The following is a 14,227-nucleotide window of genomic DNA, read 5'->3' as shown; positions in this document are numbered from 1 at the left end:
ACTGTAAAGTTAGAGCACGATTATCCCCCAAATTTACATAAGACAAATAATAATAATAGGAGTGACAAATCCAGACTTTTTAACCCCCTGGCTTAGGGTGCCAATCTTGGTAGACCTAGAACATACAGTACTTGGTCTACCACCATTTAGCCTAATGTTTAATATTGATCTATTGTAACTAGTCAAACCTGAACATAAGGAACATAATCTATGGAGATAACTGTTTGATTTTACTGTATCTTAGGCTTTCCGATCTGCATGGAGCTCCATTTGTTGTGATGCAAGTTATTCCTCCATTGGCCTTATCAAAAATAATCCTGGTTCTTTATTTCATGAATAAGAGCTCAATATATCTGTCCTGTTACATACAAGTGGAAGACTAACCAGTAAGTACAAGGCAGGGTATCTCTTTAACTGGTCATCTCTCTACGGTGGAGTACAGAGAACATCGAATGTGTGAGATGAAGGTATGGACACCATCTGAGCAGTAGAGGGCGGTACATCCTCAGTGTTTCACATGAGTCGGTGAATATTTCTTGACTCATCTCCATGAGGGTCGACTAATAGTTGTTTTTTCTCTTTTGGACTAAAACTGGAAACTTTGTAAAATCATCGCTCCTTTAAGAACAAACAGGATTAAGAGGAAGCTCAAGTGTTATTGCTGAATTTGGCCACTTAAAAAGGAGCAGATTTAAAGGAGGGAGGAATACATTCCTTTTATTGAGCTCCATGGGTACCATAGATGGGTGCAAATGAAAAAACAATTTTGCAATAGAAAAATCTAATAATAAATCCAATATCAATTCTTCACATCATTATAGCTCCAAAACAGGCCTGGCGGTGTTGGTCATGGTGAGGCAGTGGGCAGGGCAGCTTGGAGGATGAATGAGGCACAAATCATTTTAAAAGGAGAACAGCGTGGGATTCTGAGACAGAGATGATCCAGCTCATCTGAGGGGGAAGGGCTGGTTTCAGGACTCTGGACACTCCTATGTAACAGAGGAGGTGGGGTACAGTGTATCTTGGGAGATTCTTGTCCTGTTTCATGCTGTGCCACATCCTCATAGAAAACTAAACAGTTATTTAACTCACCAAAGCTAAAGTAAATCTGGGTTGTTCTGAGCTAACTTTCCTGTACTTTAGAGATGTGTTTAATCCCACCAACATTGGAAAGCTATAGACACTTGTAGCAGTTAGATTGAATTAGTTTAAAGTCTAAATTTAAATATCAGCCATTGGGGAACAAGCTTCTCTAATGCAGTAGAAAGAGGTTCACGACCTAAGAATTATTTTTCCTGGGGTAATGAGTTGCACAGTGTATAATGGAAATGTCATTGTTTCTCAAGGCCTATGATGCCTATACTGTAGTTTATACTTTCTTAAATAACCCTGTGGAGTTTTTAAACACTAGTGGTGCTGTAGAGCAAAGTTTTAATGAGTGTGTTTTTGTGGTGTTTGTATCTTGTTCCCTACCAGGCCAAGCATGAGAACACACTTGCACACCACAAGCAAGAGGCGACCTGATACACATTTCAGGCTGAGGGCTATAATGCATAACAATGAAAAGCAGGTGTCTATAATGTGCTGTCAAATGTATATGAGCCTATGAAAGAGGAGAAGACCAAGTGTAAATGCAGGGATTTGCATATAATTGATAGGAAATGCACTCAACATGTTTAGCCTTAACGATACACACAACACTGGGGGCGCCAAAGTCAGACATTTTCATATTCTATACAGTGGCTTTAAGTATTGGGGTGTAGATGTCAACCCATCACCTTTATTTTTATTTTTTTTACAGACCAAGACAAGTATATGCACGCAGGCTCTACGGTGTCAGACATAGTTCTTGACTCACTTCATCAGTGTATTGATGATAAAGGCTCTTTCAGAACAAACTGGTTCAAGAAAAGAAAATGTGGCCTGATTTCCGTCCTAACAATGTCATACCATTCTTGGAATTAAATGGACATAACCCAAACCACGTAATGACATGAGCCATAACACCATAACATGCTGCACAGTTGAACTATTGATAATGTACAAACTAAAATAAAGTACAGTTCCTATTCCTCACAGACACAGAGTTAAAACAATGCAAGTTCATTTGAAAAATAACTGACTCTAAACCGACAACAATATAATTCCTATAGCCTATGTGTGCCACACTGTGCCACCCCCACAACAGGCACACACACACACACACACACACACACACACACACACTGGGGAGACCATATCCGATTGGTTATCAGCAACTTGCCGTCGGTGTGACGTTGGCGCAGCCGGGGGGAGGAGGCATTTAGGAAAAAAGGCAGAGAGGAGGTGAGAGGAGATCGCTGGAGGCTCCGTCAGAACGCAGCGTCAGGACCTCGGACTGAAGGAAAACACACACTTCCACACTGCGGATAAAAGGCCGTCCCACACCTCTGCTTGTCTGACGGAAATCAGCGAATGAATCTGGGGGGGGGGGGGGCTCCTGATCGTGGATACAAACACACAATTCAGCAAGGATATCTCATCCACAGCCAGCCTCGGCAGACGGTTGTGGGATTTATCGATCTGATCCACGCGCTCACCTGTATGTCACACCGAGGCTGCACAGAAACTCATGTGTCCTGCACATCTGGAGCCCGAATGATGCTACCCACTGTCTCCATCGCCACATGTGAATGTCTTAGTCTCCATGGATGCAGGATTCATCTTGCACGCTGTGCACAAGTGAGTATTTTGGATTCAGTGGTCTTTATTAGTTTCCACAGATCAGCCCTGCTCATATTATCTACAGGCACGTTTTAATGAATGCATCTCATTCTCAGCCTGCAGATGCGCTGGCCTGTGTTATGTTAGACATATTTTAGGAACAGGATGTTATAGACAGCCTGCATTCATTTAACCGTGTTATATTCAATTCTAATGTTTCAAATAGGGTTCACCGTCAAAGCCACAGTCAATAAAGTCATAGTGGGCGACTATGTCTAGTTTACATCGCCCATGAGAACAAATTCACATTTCTCGCATTAAAATCAGGGAGTAAGTCTATAAACTGTGGTTTAACCACAAAGACAGCGTTACGCTGTTTATTGTGACAGTGAAGATAGAGTATACAGCCCTGTTCTGTGCTACCAAAAGCCCCTCACAAACCCTCCAATACAGTGAGTCAATCAAGGCAACTTCACACCTATAGTGGGAGGTTTTATTAATGTGTCTCTAAAACTGACTATGGTCGCAGTGCAGTCTCAAGTCTGTTATCTTTTGAATATGTGAATTTATAAAAGGCTATGATAATTGTAGTAATATGTGTGAGAGTTTTCTCATATACAAAGAAAGTGACGCATGCCTTGTAAGTGCATCTACTCCCCAATTAAAATGACTGACGTCAGACGTACTGACAAAGAAAAGCGTGAGTTCATCATGAGGTTATTTTGAGTATAGATAATAATATAAATATAGTAAAGTAATCATGTAACCTGGTGATCTTGCATTTTTAAGAATTATTGGCTGTTTTTTTTTTCAAGTATAGCAAAATGTATTTGGAGGAAAAATTATACCTAAGTATGGAAAAGTAATGCTTAAGATTTAGAATTCACTATCTCAGTGACAGCATCATAATAAAATGATATCAATAATACTAAAAACAGAAGAGACTGATGAAAAATGTCATATTCAATAAATTACACACTTATGCCTATATTCCCCTGATAACGTCTGCATCCCAAAGATTTGTACATTGTTATAGTAATTGTTCAGCAAAAACGAGGTTGGGCTTTCATGAAAACATATCATGTGGAGCTAGTTGAAATGTTAAAGCCCTGTTCTCTTCTCAGAGCAAAGCAGGGGGAGTTTTCTTGGGAACGATTTGAAGGTCTGTGAGTGCCAGAGAGAGAATACATTTTAAGTTTCTGAAACAAAGAAATTGTATATGTAGATGAAGAAGCTATTTCTATTTCATTGAAAAGCTTAAAAAAAGCTGGTTTCAGTTGGTTGTGGAAAAGTTATGCAAGAAATTTTAAGGTTGAGGTTTTTTTCAGTTTTTAAAATCAAATTTGCCAGTTGAAGCCCTTTGCAGTGTTAAATGCATTAACTCATAATCATTTTCTTTGTTCCCAGGAAGCTTCAGACGTGCCTTTTGCTGTTACAGCAAACAACGGAGCCTGTTCCTGTCTTTGGTTATCTAGCTGTATGAGTGTTAATCATCCATCATAAAGCTAGATAACCGAAAGTAGGAATGCCCTCCAAACCTTCAGCCTCCTGCATTAATGAGATTAAATGAAAAGAACAACACAGACACAAGAGGACAAGACCTCTTTTCGGGTAGGTTTTGAAAAACGAAGTTGTTTTATTAATCTGAACATAAAAATAAAGGCTATTGGGTTTTTATTGCCACAATTAGCTGGAACAATTAGTTGATTTAGTTGATCAACAGATAAACAATCACCAACTATTTCGATAATTGATGAATCGTTCAAAGGATTTTCTGCTTTTCTTAATCTTATGAGGTACTAAATTTTGTTGGACATCTTTCACTGTGTCTGACATTTTATAAACCGATTAGATTAATCGGTAATGATTACCCTGTGCACAGTTAGATATGCTTTGAAAATGTCCTCCCTTTGGCTTGCTGATTTAGTAAATATCTCACGCCACTGAATTTTATGAGTTTCTTAATGTTGGTCTCTTGTTGAGCCTTTCAAATACCATAATTATCACACATCCCATATTAAATTATCCCACTTGGAAGGCCAGACACAAGTAAGATTTTCTGACATGTGTGAACATGGGAACAATTATTTAAATAAATCAGACACTTTCTCTTTTATAGAGAAAATATATTTGAAAATTAAAAATCCAAAAGCGACCCCGCTGCATACTAATACAGTTGCTGTCCTACGCTTCCTTTACACACAGACTGTCGATACATACCTGATACCATTTCTTTGTGTCTCTACTTGCTGTCGAGTTGTCCCCTCACTAAAGTCTCTTTAAAACAAACCTAAAATGATTAAATACATTTATCAAGCAAAGATAACTCCATTATGAATTGAAATATAAATTATGCTTTTCATTTGCGGAATTCTTAAAATGTTATTAAATCCTACATTTCTTTAAATAATTGTATCAAAACAGATGATCCTGTACTTTTGCTGCCATTAACCAAGTGAGTGGAAGAATACAATATATGTGGCTCCATATGTGCATATGTATTAAATTATCACTCAGATCCACTGTAGATTTTACATTAACTAACTGATTGTCAGCCAGGCTGCAGATTTTAAACTATTCCACTATTTTCACTGTTTAAAAAAACCCAAAACACAGACAGCCTCACATTGCCTGTCCTAGATATTAACAATAAAATAAAATGTCTGACCAAAAAAACTAGAGGTTACAAGAAACTGTTTTGCAGTTTAGTAATTCCAAAAACTGGTCAAAACTGCTATAGCAAGAAAAGAAAAGTGCCTGCTTGTGTCACACAAGCAAAAGGCTCAGGTGAACCAAAACATCTTCCTTTGCTGGTGTTAAAAGGCATAATTATTATCATTGCAACGATTCTTTTATTATTGTTTTAAGACATAATTTAAATTACACAGAATTTTTTATGTAATTTTAGGCATTATTTGATGTTCAGACACAGATTATGCAGCAGTTATATACTGACAACACTTTTACACCAGGTATTTGAAATGCAAAGAATAAATAAAATATTTTCCTAAATCTAAATGGCCACCGCTGTGACATCCTTACTCTGAAAGAAAGGCCTTCTCCCGCAGTGAAGACACATGTCGGCCTGTGCAGGTTAGAGCTCAGCCTCCTTCATTACCAGAACATCATGTTGTCTATAAGGAAGCCATCTTGACAGTCTCCCTGCCCTCTAAAATGGTTGTGTTGGCACATAGCAGGGTCACAATAATTGGTCCATCGTTAGCTGTCTATCAGACCCTAATCAGTCTGTCTTTAAGCCTTCCTGTCTTAAGCTCTGGTGTGATCAAGATGTAGCTAATTAGTGAGCTCACATTACTGAGACCTTTTAAAGGTCAATCAGTGATTCAGTGCATATAACTGCTTCTGTAATTGAACAGTGAATGAATAAATCACTGATTTGCTGGTAGACAATCTCATGACATTTGATTACATTAAAGCTCCTGTACACCTGGCGTCTCTGAGATCCCACTAATGTTACGAGTGGGGAAACCCTCAGGTAAAAAGTCCTGCAAGACTAATTAGTTAAGTCAAGTTTACAGAAACGACACATTATAATACACATAACCTTTGATAATCAAATATTAGACTGCTCTTATTAAAAATGATCCCTAAAATTAAAACCCTGATTCAGATTCTACAAGTTCAATTGTTGCCTGCCTTTTTTATAGTAAGCATGACAGATTAAAAAATATATATACATAATATATATACATAAATACATTCACACATATCTAATTAGCCAAATAGCCTTTTCCAAACTCTGGACATTGTAAGGTAATTACAAACTGCAATCACCTCTCAGATCCAGTGTGACCATATCTCCCTTGTGCTAGACTCCTCCCACATAAAAATGGCACATAAAAAGATCTAAATCAATAATTTTAATGTAAAAGAAAAGCTAGGCAGCTAAAAATACATGTAGATAAATAAAGAACACTTTATTGCTTTCAGATGCTTTTGTATATTATCTGTTTTTTTCCTTTAAATAGAAACATTCTTTCAATTGAATAGGCCAAAATAATGTTAGCTTACATTTACAGAAGTTATTAGTATAATAATTATTTGAAAATAAAGTAGATAAATAAGCCTTATTAGGCCTTAAATAAGGCCCTATATATGAAGCTTCTTCTTTGGCAGAGGATAAAGAGTTAAACAACAGGCCATTAGTCTGTAAATCTCCTGCTCTGGAAAAATCAGCCCGTGTTAATAAATGTATTAATTATTATTTATCATTTTAGGTGTAATGGGTAGAGAGCAGCCACATGAGTTTGTCCCACGAACAATGAAGATGGAAAGAAATCTGAATACATTTTTCAACAAAATCTCCATCAAAGCACCTGGATGAGTAACAGAGGGGTGGAAATGTGATAGAATTTTCATTCATTAATCAATAAACATGAATTATAGTAAAGAGGTCAGACTGGTGAAGTAGGCCTATATTTTCAAATTAGCATTTGGCCCTTTTTCCAAAAAGGCCATACCTCCAGGGCCAATTAATAAAGATTTATAGTAGAGAAATATACAAATATAACCTCCCCTCTTTTACCTCCATATCAAACATCTGTCTGTCCATTTTTATCACTTTCTGACCTTTACAAACTGCACACTCTGCTATAGGACTTCATTAAAAACCTCCTTCTTGTATTCAGTCTTTAAATATTGTGTATATATAATAATAATAATATAATATAAGTGCTTCCTCTCTGTTTCTTATCGTGATGTTGTTGAACAGAGATGGAGTAATGTTGTATGGGCACGTTGAATTTGAGGTCCATTAGCGGGCTTAATTGTGTCAAGTGGACTTACAGTTCAATACAATTAAATATCTGTCATCAAACAAGAATGAACCTGGGCTATTTTACAAATACAGCCCAGAGATAACAGGCCACTTACTTATAGACCGGTCTGTTTTATCCGCAAAGTTGAAACTGAGAGAATGAACCTCACACAGAACAATGTGCTGCAAAGTAACAGCTTCTTGCAGAAAGTCTTTATCCGACAGCTCTCTGTTGGTCTCTCCGCCAGACCATTGCTGTGGGATAAAGCAGGCCTGCCAAAAAAACCAAGAGCGGCCTTGGATGGAAAATAAAGGAAACAATCACGCAACTCCCGCCGATAATGAATAGGAGCCAGACAAGCTCTGCATATTAACATAATTGCATAGAAACGAGGGGAGCAGGGAGAGTATTTAAAGGCGCAGCAGCACCCAGCACGTCCCTCCATCCGCTGTTATCTGCGCGTCTGGAGAACAAGACGAAAGTCTATATGAATATTTAAATTATGGACTGAGAAAATGGACCGTTTTCATAATATATGGTCGCATTGTATTGGCATTAAATTGTTTTTTTATAAAGATAGAGTGTGTAAATTATCTCATCCTTAAATGAAGCCTAACCTGAAGTTATGTCTTTTATAATGATGTGCTGGAGACCTACATTAAGTAAGTTAAAACGCATATTAGGCCTACATTTAACCCATGAAAATATTCATGTCTTTCAACCAGGGCTGTAAAACAGAGTTTCAGAAACACTGAAGTCATTAGTCCAAGTCCTCATCTCCCCCCTCCCCCCTGCCACCCCACCTGCCCTGAACATTTTGACCAGACACCAAAAGTTGTATAATAGGCTAATTTGTTAACTGTTCATTTTCTTTTTTAAACATAAAGGAAACTAGATATAAAAGCAATCTCCAACTTGCCAGGATTTACATTCTGGTGGGGAAACACTGAACTCTTTATCATTTATTAGTTTATTGTTGGCGTATAGTCATATTTAAATATATTGAGTTTAATACTGAAAACAGCCTACAAAAACCCACCATGTGTACATTTTTAATTGTAGAATGTAAATTCCCCCCAGGTTGCTAAAACCTCCAACATTTCCAGAGAAAAATTAAGAGGACATGACCTCAGTGAGTGTCCCTGCTTTGAACTGTTGTTTTTTTTAAAGAATATGTTCTTATATAATTTTAAATCAAATGTTGCACAAAGTGACCGTTATTGATACTAGTTATGTCTAGTGAGTTAAAAACAGTCAAAGCGTGTCCCTGTTCTCAGAATAAACGCCACAGTGTTTTATATTCTGACTTATAATGCTGTTGAGTTTTATGTAACAATCTGTGTTTAAAGGTTGTTGTTTTCTTATCATGACAAAGACAAGTACTGGATTTACTAGTCAGTGCCACTGCTTGAGAAATAAAAGGGGAACTGTTCCTTTATTAGGCACCAGGCTGTAATTAGACAAGCAGCTGGGGGGAGGGGCAGGTGTGGAGCTGGGTGATAATATGAGCTCATACAGAAAAATACTGTATGGCTACCAACACAGAGCACATGTGTAAATCACCCTTTTTAGCTTGTTTAAAAATGTATTTTATTCTTAGATTGGAACATTTCTGTGTGTGTGGAAGACTCTGTTTGATTTGTAGATTTGAATTAATATCATCCTTGTGTAATTAAAAACCACCAGAAGAGATTGAAACCCGGAGTTGCTGAAAATAAAGATTGATATACATAATGTATTTGATTAAGTGCCAGAAAAAAATATAGTCTGATAGTTAAAATGATTTTAGGAGAGACAGCAATATCTATATAGACTGTAGTAAATTGTTAATGATTCTTACATAATTGAAGCAGCACCTGAACCTTTTCTACAATAGAACACTCCTGGACGAATGAGGGACTACACCGTCTTAATTTGAAGAATTTTGGGCAGAAAACCTTGAATCTGGTTCGGGAACTCGAAAACACAGCCAGGAAATTAGCAGACCACAGGAACCATCTCTGTTTTAATCTAACAGATACTCAGGTAGATTCCTTCCTGAGGACAGGGGTTATATAACACAGAGTAGCTTAAATTTCTAGTTCCCGTCCCTTTTTTTCACAATTGAGAATGACTTCCGGATGGGAGCCGAAACGTCTTGATTTTGAAAACAGTGTCCAGATGACTACGACTGAAACCTTTTCTACAATAGAACACTCCTGGACCAATGAGGGACTACACTGTCTTACATAATTGAAGAAATTCCTGAAAATGATTTCTGAGGAAAAACTAGCATTTGATTTTTCTGATATTGGACATTTTGCCAATAATGGACATTCACAAAGTGACCTACACCTAATATGCACATGTACACATGTAAAGTACAAGCGATGCACAAACACAGTGCAGCCCTCTCAGAGGCTGCAGGTCGGAGCACTGCAGCTGCAGGAGACCCTGTTGGTAAACAGTAGCCAGAGTCCACATTATCATTCTGATCCTGGCTTCGCTCCACAATGGATGCTTTGTGAAAGGAGCACTTGACAAAGGTCCGCCACTTCTTTTTCCCAACATTGTGTATGTGAGAGGGCGCTGCAGTAAACCCTGGGCAATGAGGTGGGAACGTCGAGCCAGACCAGACAGTGGCAGATGCCTGCATTAGCACTGCAGCCATAAGAGTGTCTCCTGGAAAAGTTGGCCCTTTGTCTTCCTGCCTCTTTATGTCTGTGAGTGATTCTCTCACAGCAAGTGCATGGGTGTGTGTGAGTGTGTGGTCTCATGCCAGAACTAATGTTGATGAAAAAGACTGCGGCCATTGTGTCAAATGTGTGTCCTTCTTGATTCATATCACTAGAGGGAACTCAATAGAGCACAGTTCTCTGCCAAATCTGAACAATTCTCCCGTTTGCAAAGTTGTAGCTTCCCTAACGTTTAGTTTGGTTTAGTCATAAACAACCCACACATACCAGACTTTCACAAAAAAAAAAGAAAACCAAAACAAAAGACACAAATACTATCCAACATGGGACCTGGACATGAGGAGACAATTATGTAAAATTAAATGAAATAAAGGTGTTATGCATAAAATTGAAGCATGACACAGGATGAAAACAATAAAAGTTAATATAAACATTAACTTGGACATTCTTGATATGGGATTTTCCCACTGTCACTTGAAAGCAGGTTAAAAAATGAAAATAGTTCAATATTACAAATCCTAGATCCTGACAATCTCTAAAATCCAAGGGATATATATCAAAATATTTGTCTGTAAGCAAGACGAAAAGTCAGAACACATATAACCTTCAGAGTAAAATACACTGAATGGATACTTTTATTAAAGTACGCTGATAAAGGTAATCTAAATAAAAGCTATCTGTTATTGATTTCCTTTATTACATCTCTAACAATCATACAGACATTAAAGAGAGACAGATTTAAAAACAGAGATGATTTTAAAACTTAAAAAAAGATTACTATAGAAATAATAGAACTGGCAGACACATGAATATTCTGGTCTTCAGTGTGTTTGAGTGTCTGAGAGGGAGAGAGTTTGCTCAGTTGATGTGTTTTGGGGGGTTAGATGATCTGTCTCTGTTGCCATGTGTCAGAGGCTGCAACTGGCATTTTAACAGAGAAGGAGACTTAATTCAAATATAATACAACACACAGATCAGACTCAGACTGTATAATTAAACCAATGATGGATAGCTGTAAGGTGCTTTCATTGTCAGGTCTGATAGCCGTTTTGTTTTCTGTTGTGAGACCTTCCTTTCACCAGAACAAAGCCGCTATTTTACAGTATACAGGAATGACCCGGGCATGGCTTTCCTTGTCCAAACATGACAAAGAGCCTCATATTTCAACAACAGAACCTGTATAGAACGGGAACAACTGGCAGGACTGTGTTACGTCCCTGCAGCCTCCTCTCCCTCCCACAAGGATACCGCAGCTGCGATCCTGTAATAATCTGAGGATACACGCGCTTATCCAGCTATAGCTTGTTCTTGGCTTTGTAACAGCAACAGGGGACCTTTCACAACTCCTTTTTTCCCATGGTCGAGTGGGTCTGAGCAGCTAAGACCCCTGATGTGGACCAGTTGCCATTCATCGGTTGTAGGCTGGAGCAAACAAGCACTTCACACCGACCCTGAGGCGGAAAGATGCACATAAAAATGTTGAAAATATTAGCCACGTTATTATTTAGGTGCAGCTCCTCACAGTCCTTGTCTCAACTCAAAAGATCCTGTTCTGATCGGTTGTCTTTACCCACTTCTAATACTTAGAGAAATCAAAAGATAATGTTTTTTGTGCACTTTACAGAAAAAGTAATAAATAAATAGTAAACATATTTTGTAGTAAACATATTTTGTGTATATAAAGTATATGCCAGTAGACTACATAGTATTAGATACTGTATGTGAATATATATTATTTTCAATTTCATTATAACAGAACAATTTATAACAATGTAATCGCAATGAAACTTTTTATTTTTGTATATTTATTTGACCAAAAAACTTAAGGTCCACTTTCAAGCCTTTTCCGGAGCTTTCAACCACATTATTATTATTATTATTATTACCTATCTTAATTTAAATGATCCTAAACAAGCTACAATTCAATATAAACTCTTAATAATAAAACATTTGTTCATTCATGATTTACAATGCAGATCTTTAACGTTCATGACATATAAAAGTATTTTGGGGACTAAATCACAAAAACAAATCTCTGGGGAGTTGATTTCCATTCTAGCCCCGCCAGTCGTTCAGACTGTCAGTCAAGTTCAAGTTCACAGGGGTAGAAATGTCTCGACTCTTCATTCACTTCTGTTGTCGTCGTCGTTCCCCCCGTGCTCTGCGGTGACTGGCGTTACTATGACAGAGGGGTTGTGGCGTTGTTATGGCAGCAGGCTGGACGGCCCGACTATGTGCTGGTGAAAAGGACAGTCTGTCAGAGAGGGAGAGAGACTCAGGTCCCCCCCAACAGCTGGGCACAACCCCCCACCCCCCTTCAGGTCTTTCAAACACCACAGAGACCCTGGGAACACCAAGAATTTCACATTCATCATCCTCACACACAAACACACAACCTCCTCTCGCTCTTCCTTCCCAACCAACTTTTGTGTCCATCCTTGCATCCATCCACCACTTAACATCACTCTTCACCTACACTTCCAGCCACCTCCCTCCCTCACTTCTTCGTCTAGCTCTCCTCTCAGAGCCCATGCTACACCTCACTTCATTATGCCCACCTGTACTGTGCAATCAAGTAGGATTTCAAATTAAAAACCAAAAAGTAAAATTTTAAAAATGACAGAAAAGACAATTCAAACCGAGTCAGTGTGTGTGTGTGTGTGTGTGTGTGTGTGAGAGAGAGAGAGAGAGAGAGAGAGAGAGAGAGAGAGAGAAAGAGAGAGAAAGAGAGGGAGAGAGATTTTGTTGAGGTCTCATTCAACTTTGAGCATGAAAGGCTGATAATTTGCATAAACTGCATGCTGTCTGAGGGGCTTGGGGGTGGCAGCCATACTGAGAAAAGATATGAGAGAACATGAAAAAAAACCCAAAAGCACGATCCTGCATTGTGGAGCTGCAGGAAGAAAGAGAAGGTTTGAATAAGAGAGAGGGTGAAAATTGGCAAAGAAAGGGTCTTACCATGTCTCCCAGTGGGATTAAATTGTCCAGGAACCTCTTTATATATCATTTGGTGAATCTGGCAGCAGCATGGCTGTAGGGCTGGACTCACACCAAGCTCCTGCATGAACTTCATTAGACAAGAGTCACATGTGCTGAGATGATGCAACCAGTTAGAGAAAAGTGTAAATGTTCAGAGTGGTGCACTGGATTAATTTTATCAGATTGTACCTGCATACAAAGAAATGTCCAGTGTAAATGTAGAATGACAGAGCAGAATCTGATTTCTTATGTTGTTTTTGTGTTCTTTTTTTTTCTTCAGAGAAGGACCATAATGATGCTGATGCCACCAGCTGGGGAGGATCTTCAGAGCTTGTTACAAGTGTTAATCACATGGATGCACAGGCCAATACATGGTATCTGTGCAGTTAGGCTGCAACAATGAAATGGTTCTCTGCCACATGTATGGACATCAGGTGTAACTAAATACAGTTTTAATATTCTGCCACTAACCTTTTGCATAAAAACAGCAGAGTTTTGATACTGAAAAAGAAAATTCTTCAGATATACTGGTTATTTATATTAGAAAATGCTTTTTGTTGCAATGTGCATGGATTTTAACTGAAATGTGATCTTTGGTTTGCTCTTGTCAACATAATATTGAGTTGTTGTCTTTGTAATAGATTATTTGTGATTTTATTAGTATTTGGATGATTTTTTAAGGCATTTAAAACAAAATGTTGAAAGGCTTCTGTTTTCATTCATTTATACATGGTTAATTTATTCATATGGCAGTCGATATTGTCAAAGCGAGCTGAATGAAATTGTTTGCTCCTTACTCAATAAAATCAATGTTGGCGATATATGATGAGTGTGTTATTATTCACGGTGTTGAAACAGAAGGCTGGTCTCTGTCAGCACCTTGGACAGAGGCAGCCAACTGAAAACAAGCGGCGCTACAGCCATTTGGAGATCTATAATATAGTCGCATGTTGCATTACAGGGCTATTTAAATCGTCGATATATATGCTTACTCTACTTTTTCCACAAACACATGGTATGGCGGGAGAAATAATGGAACATTTTGCTTTCTTTTGACGGACAGATTCACAACATTCATTCATCTTTTTCTAT

The 14,227-nt window shown here is 38.1% G+C and overlaps 1 long non-coding RNA gene across 1 annotated transcript; it reads left to right on the top strand.

Annotated features, from left to right (window-relative positions):
* Positions 1 to 2,370: 2,370 nt before the first annotated feature.
* Positions 2,371 to 13,956, top strand: LOC122878912. Its single transcript, XR_006378572.1, has 3 exons — positions 2,371 to 2,721; positions 4,111 to 4,314; positions 13,416 to 13,956. It is a non-coding gene; the product is annotated as an uncharacterized LOC122878912 (long non-coding RNA).
* The last annotated feature ends 271 nt before the right edge of the window (positions 13,957 to 14,227 follow it).

The sequence above is a fragment of the Siniperca chuatsi genome, linkage group LG1 (genome assembly GCF_020085105.1).
Source record: "Siniperca chuatsi isolate FFG_IHB_CAS linkage group LG1, ASM2008510v1, whole genome shotgun sequence".
In the NCBI taxonomy this organism is placed as follows: domain Eukaryota; kingdom Metazoa; phylum Chordata; class Actinopteri; order Centrarchiformes; family Sinipercidae; genus Siniperca; species Siniperca chuatsi.
Note: the sequence above shows the minus strand (reverse complement) of the source record. Positions and strands in the feature narration are given on the sequence as shown.